Below are 10632 nucleotides of genomic sequence, written 5' to 3' on the forward strand. Positions count from 1 at the left end.
AAATTAAGCATTTCATATGTGGGAGAGGAGAAGACGCAAGAAATGTGCAATGCAAAGTGACTGATCTGATAAACCGTTTTAATAGATACATATACTAACAGGCGTTCACAGTAAACGCAACAGATTTCTCGCTGCTAAAAATGACAGTCTTAAGAGATTCATTTACCCTCGTAAGCTGCCGATAGTTTAAATGTTGATTAATATCAATGGTTTAGGTCGGAAATACGGAAGGCGACACCGAAGCGAAGGTTTTTAGTTAACGTGACGCTTTCACAGGGCAGCAACCTGCAGCACTGAACCTCAGAGTGGACAGGGGAGAGTTGGACCCAGCTCCTCTCCAGAGGGCTGGTCACTGGGCCAGCAGTCCTAGTGAGGTGTGCGCATGTGCACGCAGCACGCACTAATGCAGCCGGCGTGGCTAACCATGCTGACACTGATGCAGCACAAGGCATTTCTTCTGACCACTCGCACGCTCTCACTCCACACACAGTTGGCAGCATCTGGGAGTGTGTGCCTGCGCGCGCACGCGCGTCTGGGTGTGCGTTTGTGTGAGCCAGCGGCTCATTCCCTGAGTTTATGTCGCTTGTTGTGGAAATGATGAGTATGGGTGGTTTCAGCAGTGTGTGAAGGGTTTCGACAGCTGGTCGGGGTGTCTCTCTTTTCCAGCTCCACGCTGCCTCTCTCTCTCTCTCTCTCTCTCTCTCTCTCTCTCTCTCTCTCTCTCTCTCTCTCTCTCTCCCTGGCTCCATCCACATTGCCTAGTTCTTGGCTATTGGATCCATCTGCAAGGCAGCGTGGACAGAGCCTGGCCCGGTTTCTGGGTGTGGCAGGGGCCTAAGATTAGTGATTACATTGCAGGATACAGACTAGCACAAAAGTGCAATCATGCAGAAGTGTAAAAAGATCATGTAAAATTTAACATCCAAACCAGAAGGTGGGAATAGCAATCCCTTCAACTCACACAGCATGTACTGTACTGACAATTCACCCACCCTCTCAAAACAGATCACAGAGCGACTGTTCTGATAGCAGAAATTGTTTGACTTCTCAGTCGAGTATGCAGCCAGACAGGTCTGAGTTACCGAGTTTAACCACAACCCAACTGGAGTAGATCTCTAGTGGTGAGCCCCACCCCCACACTTCTGCCCTCGGTCATTCGATCAGGTGTTGAGGGGGAGCTGTAAACATCCAGCCGGGAACAGTGCTTATTTTTAGAGTGTCAACATGGAACACATTCTAGAACGTGCTCCAAAGAGATCACTGGCTTTTAAGTCGTGTAGAGCCTTCGGCCGAAGCCATCCTACGGTAGGAACGACGTTTCTGGAAGGGCTACGAATGTAAAAAAAAAACAACTACTGACGTAAGACGTGCGATCAGAGTGATCCATTAGAAAGGAACTCTGGTATGACGGGTGAGGTATGGCTAACTCAGTGAGCACAGAAGCCAAAGTCACGTGGCTGTCTTTTGTCGATATACACAGCAATTATCTGCTGCATTCTAAGCAGAGTTTGAAGTCTGTACCGAAGCCAGGAAACGCAGGCAGGAACATGACAGCCAGAGCAGGTTTCTGTGGCTCCATTCAGTGGTCCATCACTGTACCCACAGGCAGGCTGCTCAACACCTCTGCACCTTGCCACAACAAGTCTGCTACAGAATACCATTGCTGCTTGGGACGGGCTGACCCTTCCACCGGAGATCTCCCTGCACCGTTCTCTCGGCCTCGCCCGGGTTTCCACTACCGTCCTGATAGTTGCGTGGGAAAGTTGCCAGTTTACAGTGGGTCTGTGTGTCATGCCGATGCCGCCGCAGACGGTTTTGTAACTTGAATTTGTGAATGAGAGTGGATATGCAGGTAAACTTGTCAATCTGTTGAGAAGTATCTGCATTGTAGAAAACAGGGCAATACGTAGCCAAGAAGACAGAACTGGTGAGAAGAAACACGATCATTTAAATGCCCCATAAACATGAATGTTGATTCTGGGGTTGCGATCTTTAAGCAATGCATCCACTTTCTCTTTTCATTTTGTGAAATAGGACTCTAATTGCGATGGTGTGTGTGTGTGTGTGTGTGTGTCTGTGCATACGTGCACTGGAGAAACACTGCCCCCCCCCCCAAATAAAGAAAGATGAATGCAATATAATCTTCATTTAGAATCACTTTGATCACAAACCAAGCCCTCAGAGGTAGATCTTCATTAGAGTTGGAAAAGAATGTGAATTGATTTGTCATTCTGTGCACAGCACGGCTTGAAACATTCACCAGGAGGAATTTGCTACCCTTTGATGCTTATCCGCGCCTGGCTATTTATACCCCACACTTGTTCTCCTCTGACTGAAAGATGTTGTTTTCGCCCAGTGTCCAAATGCACATAAACACTACTTGGCTACGAATAGCCAGCAGCTTATCAACAGGAACTCCGAGTTCCTACAATGGAAATGTCATTGTTCTCCTGCTACAATGCACATTAAGGGACTTTCTGTAATCAGTTATGGCAGCACAGGGGCTGGAAGAGAACTTTCTCCATTCAGGGAGGTGATTTTACAATCAGAAACCGTGAGGGCATTTTGACCAAACCAAACAAAGTCATAATGAACAATGGCTTCGATTTGGAAAGAAGTTGAAGGCAGGAAACATTACATGATGAAATAGTTCTTTGTGATGTATAAAAAATATGAAGCGTACCTTGCTCCCCATAGTACCACAAATATGGTCAAATTCTGTGAAGGAAGCTCAGTAAAAGAACATAAATTGCTTGTTTATATAACCAGCATGAGTGTCATGCCTGCATAGAAAGATATTACATTCTTACAATAAAGTCTTACTATATAAGGATTCTATGAATTAGACAGACATAGTTACTTCAAATAAGTATTGGGAGCGTCATATACCGTTACCACCCCTGTATTTAAAATTTTATATATTTTGTAGCTGTTAGTGATACCATAACTCGTCCTTAAGATAAGGTGTGTTGTTGCTGGAAGGAGCAGGAGCTCATAGCATTGCACTTTGGCACAAATATGGAATATATCCTGTTCAAAGCAACACTCCTAGAACTTTCTTGGCTGTAAAGATGCGTTTGGAACCCTTCCAGAGGCGTAAAGGACAAAACGCGCCTCTGTGAAAATTCCCATCATCCTCTCCTTCCCTAACCATTCACCTCGCCGCCAGGCTCAGGCAGTCTTGGGAGAGAAGTAAAGTGGTTACAGGCACTGCCGTGACAGCTGGAACACGTTCCAGCATCGGGAAAGGCAGTGCACGAGCAAGAATTCTCCTCCTCTGACGGATTAGACGAGTCATGTGAACAGGCTGATTTTGCAGACAGGTCGGATGATGGGTTTTGATGGGAGATTTGGATGCAGAGTTGGAATTTGTTAGGCAAACAAAATGATGTGGTTCTGACTCAACAGATTAACAGCGGAACGGCACACGCTCCACGCAACGAGAGGTGCGAAGCCACGCTGCACTCCTCATGTTACAGGAAGCAAAAAAAAAAAAGCACTGCACTGTGCTGTTTAGAAGATTCATGAATGTTCAAGCATCAACCATAATAGGATTTAAGGGACATTATCAGCAACACAATATGTAAATGCTGTTAGTTCACTTAAATATTGGATTTTTGCCAACTGAAATGTTGCTTGGTAGGACTAGTGATGAAGAAAACTGAGCCCAACACTGGAATATCACTTAACCACAGATGATGGAATGATATGTAAATTATATATGCCTTCATTCATGCACATTGAAGAGAACCAAGTTCTATATTTGGCGGTAAGTATATGAAAAGAATACGACAAAATATCAGGAATGTATAACATGCAACTATTTGTGCAATGGTAGAAAAGAAAACATTTATTTCAAAACCCTGGCCAATCTTGCTACATACGCCTACTAGAATTTTTATGGCATTATTTGAGATTTGTTTAAAGAGTCTCGAGTATCATAGGTCATTTCGGGGGTGATTTTTACAAAATAGTGTTTTGGAGATTCAGTCAGCTCTATTGAAAATGTGAACTCAGGAACTGTTGCTTTTTAAGCAACTGAGAAAAGCTCCAGTGGGTGTAAACCCACGTCATTAGCCTGGTGAGGTGTGAAGGTGACCTTGGTGTGGGATGAGAGGTTACTCGGGCTCAGCGAAGGGCCCCGTTCGCTCCTCTCGTCATTCTCTGAGGTCCCTCTGAAGTAGTGTTGCAAAGAGTCTCCGCCCCCTTCTCCCCCCGGCTCCTCCCTCAACTCTGCAGGCAAGCAGAGCCTCCCGCGCAGCCTGACTCTCTTCTCTGTCTTCCGCCCGTTGCCAGATACGTGGGGATTCGGCACCAGCGTGGAGTGGGAGGGCCTCTCCGCGATAAGAACGGCCATTAAGTAACCGCTCTAGCGCCTGGGTTTCTGAAAGCAAATCAAGAGATGCAGGCTGCCACCTTAGGGTAGCGCACTCGCGCTGGCCGTAGGAGGAGGAGGAGGACAGACAGAGGGTGAGAGACACACCAAAACGCACAAATGGCGTGCCGTGAGAGTTTGGGGAGAGTGTGAGAGTGGGGTAGTGCACAGTCGCACGGCACAGCCAAAGGCTTGGACAGGAAGGATAACACATTGCCCCTGAAAGAGGTTTATTTTTAGCACCAATCAATGTCACAAACCTCCTGCTGTCAATCCGAGGAAGTCCACCTTTAAACCTGCCTCTGCGCGTCCACTGCGCCCCCGGCCCCTTTAGAAACGCAAACGTGGGCTTGCTATGACGACAGCTTACGTTTGTGCAACATTCCCTTCTAAAGGGGAAGTTGGGACTGTTAGAGAGAAGGTTCAAGATGCAAAATTAGGCAATACGTAATGTTCTCCAGCCCATCCACACCCCTCTCTGACGCAGACCCATGGAGGCCTAGCGACAGGCAGCGCGGGTCAGCGCAGCGCCGAGGACGATGATGGCATCGTGACAGGTCGTGATCGTAACCCCCGCCCCTACCAGTGATTTCACAACGACTCTAACCCGCAGTCTCATTAACCACGACGCGGCCTGACATCTGAGCGAGCCATAGAGGAGAGCACTCCCACATCTCCCCTGCCGTGGCTGCTCTTGAGAATGACGTGGCGCTTCTCAACGACAGAAGGATCAAGGCCTTCACCTTGCTTAGGAACAGGAGTATACAAGAGTATACAGCAACAGACGGACCAGGCAGGAGCAGGAAGGAAGCAGGTGGCATCTATGGCCAGCCCATCCTGCAGTAGTTCTAGTTAAGCTGCGGCCAGATGACACAAGTGTTGTTTTTATTTTTTTCTGTGGTGGCCATCCCAAAACCGGCATGTGTCAGTGGAATTCCCCCAATTACTGAACTAGTGCATTTGTGTGTTAAAAAACAACAAAAACCAGCAATCACACAAAATACTGTGCCTTAGATAAGCTGGCCAGAAGCCAAGTCTTAATGATACATCCTAGAGTCTTGCTGTGGTCCCATTTTAACAGTAACATCTCTCAAAATGGGACCTCCTATCTCTGGATCCACTCACAACTAACTGGCCCAGTTGGGGAGTGAAAAGTGTAAGTTAATATTACCGTCTTGGAAACAATAAGCATTTCCAAAAGCGTCAAACCACTGAATCCTTCGGAAAATCAGGACAGCACAACAGACACGAAGGAAACAGAAAGCAAGACCGAGAGGAACAGACAGGGCTTTAGACAGACAGATGAATAAGTGGAAAGGATGTGATTTGTCCCGGTGCCAGGGGAGGAAGCACACCTTCCCCACAGCTCACAGCAGAAGACAGCTTCCAGAGGAATCTGGGCATCAACAAGGACTGCATGTTTTGGCAAAGATCAAAACGCTGGGCCCGTGCCAGCTGGGCCCGTGCCAGCCTACGTGGTGACCTGCCAGCCCCAGCTGTTCCTGCCGTGGCGAGGGCTTTCGAGTCCGACGCTGACCTTTCACACGGCGGCCGGCAGACGTCACGGGGAGGCCCCTCGCCAGCCCAGCAGCAAAGATCGAACAAAAAAAACCCCACCGCGGCCCATCCCTGCACTCACGTGGAACGCCGTGGTGAGTTTCCTGCCAATCCACACGATCCAAGACCTGCATAGCATGTGGGGGGATTTTGATGCCCCTTCGCAGAAAGGTCGTCTTCCCAAAGAGGGCTACCACTCCCCAGCCTGTTTGGAGAAGCGGGTGTGGGAAAAGGCAATGGGCCGGAGGACAGAGGCCCAACCCTGCCCCGGCATGCAAGCGACTCCTTCAGTCTAACCCAGCTCACACCGATAAGGCTCCCTCACAGAGCACTCTCACAGAGACAAAAGTGTATGAGAGGCCAGGAAAAATCCGGCAATGACAAGAACTGCAGCCTAAAGCACTCTTCAATGTTTTAGTAAACCGCTTCCTGTTAGATGTTCTCCTTTCCAGCAGACCTCTTCTGAAGAAGTCAATAAAACTTAACAGTATATTAAAGGAAATACTAAGAAAAAGAAGCACATAAAACTGCACATTTTGACATTACACAGACAAGGGATGAGGGGTCACAGAAGTCCCTGGGCTACGTTTGGAGTTCATGTCCTACTCCAGTTGCACGATCAGAAAAACGACCCACCAACAGCAGGTTAGAAGTACATCACTCCACCACTGCAAGTTTATAACCTGCTTTAGCTGGTAATAACAAGACCTCAGTTTATGTAAGTACGTAAGATTAGAATGCATGCCCAAACCGACACAGGAATGTGTTATTTCTAAATCATTTGTTTGTAACCTCATTTAGATTCCTGAGTATGTTAGTACACAGGGTTAACTGAGGTTCTGCTGCTAAGAAATACGGAAGCCGAACACCAAAGTCAGATTTAAAAAGTGGCTTCTACAGTTCTTAAGTTTTTTTTCCTCATTGTTTTTGTTTTTCCCAGGTGTCTGCATCCATTTTGTGTGTAATGAATCGGACTACTGCTGGAGAGCAGGGATAGCAGAAAAAGTGCTTTCGAATAATCTGAAATCCTTGGCACACCTACTCTATATGGTCTGCTGGAATATGGCAAAATTCTTGCCACTCTTGGAATTCTAGTTCATTCAAGGGCAAGACAATAAATCACATCTACATCACTCAAAGGCACTATGAATACTAGACACGAGTCTAAGATGTATTAGGCCTTTAATATTTCATCGTACCAGCACATATCCCCAACCCCACATGGGTGCACATGGACACTGCTGCACTGGCTCTCAAGAAATATGTGTTGACTACAGTAAGATTGCAGTGCCGTGAGCTCATGACGGTACTCATCATCAGCGTCATGGATGACTGTCATGAAGACAGGGCAGGAAGATAAATCACTAATAGATACCTTCAGGCTCAGTGCGTGTTGTGTAGCTGTGGGTGTCTGGAAAGGTCACAGTGTGTTTATTGACGTGTGTGCAGTTTTAGTGCACTGCAAAAGGGAAGTGTCATTATATACACTTACAAATAAAATCAAATGTAATTATGATACACGGCACAAAAATACAGATGATAGGAAACACATGTCTTCCATTTTTTAAACTACCAAAATAATTAGCACCAAAATCCTGTAAATACATCTTGAAATTTACAACATAATGGAGTAAATCAGTACAGCCTCTTCAAGCTCATAGACAGTCCGAGCAGGCGGGATCGACAGAACAAAGCACACATGTGGGAGTAAAAACGCTGATGAAATGCACTGGAATCATAAAAAAGGAAGTGGAACAATGAATAAGTTACACCAGGAACGGCAAGACTCTTTTAAGTTCTGTTTGATGTCCGGGGGAAAGAGAACCTGCGGACACTCGAGATCCACGGAGTGTATATTTTGGAAACTCCTCTCTTTGATGTCTGCTGGACCAGCTCCATTCACCAAGACAGTGGTCCCCGGTCATTCCGTTTTGATTCGGAGAAAAGCATTGGGCTTGAATGTCAGCTGACTAGAAAAAGGGGAGATCGGGCCTGATGAGGAGGAAAGACAACAGCCCAAAGTCAACAGCTCGACACAGCGCCCGAGTGGACGAGGGCTCTATACTGGCCTTTCTGTTCTCCGTTGTTTTTCCTCTTTATCTCTTCATCTCTAACAACAACATCTTTGCGTGTCTTCTGCACTGTAGGTTTCACCGGCCGATGGTCCGGGACATCATTCCGCCACAGCTGCGCGAGATCATGAATTTTGCTTGGGCTCTGACCAGCCGCACCGATAGCTCGCTCAGCCTACGGAAAGTGCGAGAAGGATAATTTATCCAAGGTTCTTAAGAAAAATGGAACGGGACGTCGTGCTGTGGGGCGAGATCCTCGGTCTTCCGTATGGTGATGACGTCTGTGGTGGGGATGACCTTCACTGGGCTGCCAAAGGCCATACCTATAAGTCTGTGCTGCATAATCCATGCCTAATCTCCGGAGAAAGGCCCCCAGGTGGAGCTCATCAGCTCTCGCCCACATTGTGATGGAAGTACAAGGGAACAAACCTATAGTTGCACTCAGGGTTCTTGCAAAAGGCCTTCAGACGCAAAAAAATACATTAACTTTATTTGCTCATTTATTTATTGGTCTTACGAGCATCAAAGTTATTTGCAACAAATGCTTATTTTGCTTTTTTATATTGCATCAGAGGATGGTGTTGGGTGTGTGTGGAAATGTGGGGGTAGAGGACAAAAACACTTCAGCTGGTTTTTGGATCCTGGACTCCAAGTAGATGTTTCACAGGACCTCTGGGCTGCATTACATCCAGCTCGATCTCAAGGCGACAGGCACAGCAGTTGGTTTACGTAGACAAACGTCCAATTCTCTGATGAGCTCTGGGACATGGGGAGAGGTGAAAAGCCAAAGGGGCATCTAAACAGGCTCTTGGTGACCACCCCTCTGGGCAAATGGCTCCCTGCTGGCTGCAGGCCAGCACATGTGTGCCTGTTTGTTGATTCCTGACAGCTCCAGCCCAGAGCAGATCTCCAACTTGGCTACTATGTCCTGAGTGGAGAGCATGCAAAAAACAAAACAAACAAAAAAAAACCCCCAACTTATTTAGCTAATTCCAGTTTTACAAATTTTGCTTTTACAGTGTAAATGAGTGTTAGCGTGGTACTGCATTCTGCAGCAGTGTGGCAGTGCAGTCTACTGACTGCGTAAATGATTGGGCCTGAGTTTCACTACTGTGCACTACCTTAATATAAACGCTGAATGCACGAGTAACTGTGCTGCTAGCATTGTACGGAATATCAAGCACAAGTGCTGCTTCTGTTTTATGTCACATGCAAGCAATTTCAAGTCAAGCACACTGGAAAGTCAGCACCTCCAAGTCATGCCTCCAGCACAGGCAAAAAAAAAACCCAATTATAGATCAGTTTCATTAATGAAATATTTCTCACTGATGCACAATTATACTGTGTATTGTCCTTTCACAAGACACACAGTGAACACACACTGTCCTTGCAGTAGTTTTAGAGAGCCATATTTCTGTCAGTCTGGGACTTCTCACTGCTTAGGCTACCCCTATTCCACTGTCAGCATAAATCGCTCCACAGGCACAGTTACTATGCCTAGCCTCTGCGCTAACTGGTACAACAGGCCCTTCAGTCGGATCATACCTGCAACAAATGATGCGACCTATTTGGTTAAAGTGGATGTACCCTGACTGCAATGGCTCGCGTTTACATGCAATTCTGCACCTCACCTTTCTCACGCCTCATCGCTCAGCGAGCTGCTTGCGAATATCACACCAACGATCCTCTATCGTCGTTTACGAAACTATTACGCAGGGACCATTTAGATCAACTTCACTGCTTCGTATGCCAATTGAGTTAGAGCTTTTAGGCGTTGCTAGGGCCATTTTTCCCTTTATAAGAGGGAAATATCGCTGTATGATGCTGTGACAGCTGCGGACAATTCTGCTTGTGTGTAGAGCAGCGCTCCGTAGAGACAGCGAGTGGGAGGAGGCCTACTTTAGTCCCCACGAACCCGCACTCACCTGTGCTAGAAAACATGCAATAAAGGTCACATGAAAACCCTGGGCCACCGTAAAGCTTTATCAGTGCAATAAAATAGGATGCCAAAGCAATGTTACCAGGGAGCGAACAGAGCTGCGTTGCTGAAGAATTTGCCTACGTTCTGAAGCTGAAGGCCGAGCGAAGCTAGCTGTCAGGAAACCTCACGAAGCTGAACTTTTTCAGTAGCCCGTCTGGCTGAGAATGAAACTTGCATTGATGAGTGGGGAAATTTGAGTCGGTGGGTAAGTCGAGCCACCCCGTTTCTTGGAAACTACAGGACATTAAACGCTATGACCCCATCATTATGTAACATTAATAAAAATCACTCTGCACCTGTATTAGAACATATGGAGTTATAGATTTTGTATTAAAGATGCAATCTCGCTTGACCGTGGACAGAAACTGATAATGTAATGGCATGAAATCTTTAAGCTAGTGTTGCAATAGTAGAACTTTGTAAAGTGAGACTTTTATAGTAATAGTTTAATATACCAATGAAAATGTTGCAGTTTAGACCTGAACAAACTTAAACCGAGCTTAAACTGTATAGCTACAAAACGGACAACTTGTGTGGGAAAAAAAAGTGCCAAATACTGAATATTTATCGCCATTTTTAAACGCTCTCGAAGCAAATGTAGATTCTACTCCTCCCAGTAGGGATCGGATCTACCCGAAATACGCAAT

The 10632-nt window shown here is 46.4% G+C and overlaps 1 protein-coding gene across 1 annotated transcript in view; it reads right to left on the reverse strand.

Annotated features, from left to right (window-relative positions):
• esr2a (estrogen receptor 2a) overlaps positions 1 to 6258 on the reverse strand; it is a 46715-nt gene extending 40457 nt beyond the window's left edge. The window contains exon 1 of the mRNA XM_081717337.1: positions 6015 to 6258. The gene's annotated coding sequence lies outside the window, so the exon portion shown is untranslated. The remainder of the gene's footprint in view (positions 1 to 6014) is intronic.
• Positions 6259 to 10632: the final 4374 nt, after the last annotated feature.

The sequence above is a fragment of the Electrophorus electricus genome, chromosome 7 (assembly GCF_041902795.1).
Source record: "Electrophorus electricus isolate QZ-2024a chromosome 7, ASM4190279v1, whole genome shotgun sequence".
Taxonomy (NCBI): Eukaryota; Metazoa; Chordata; class Actinopteri; order Gymnotiformes; family Gymnotidae; genus Electrophorus; species Electrophorus electricus.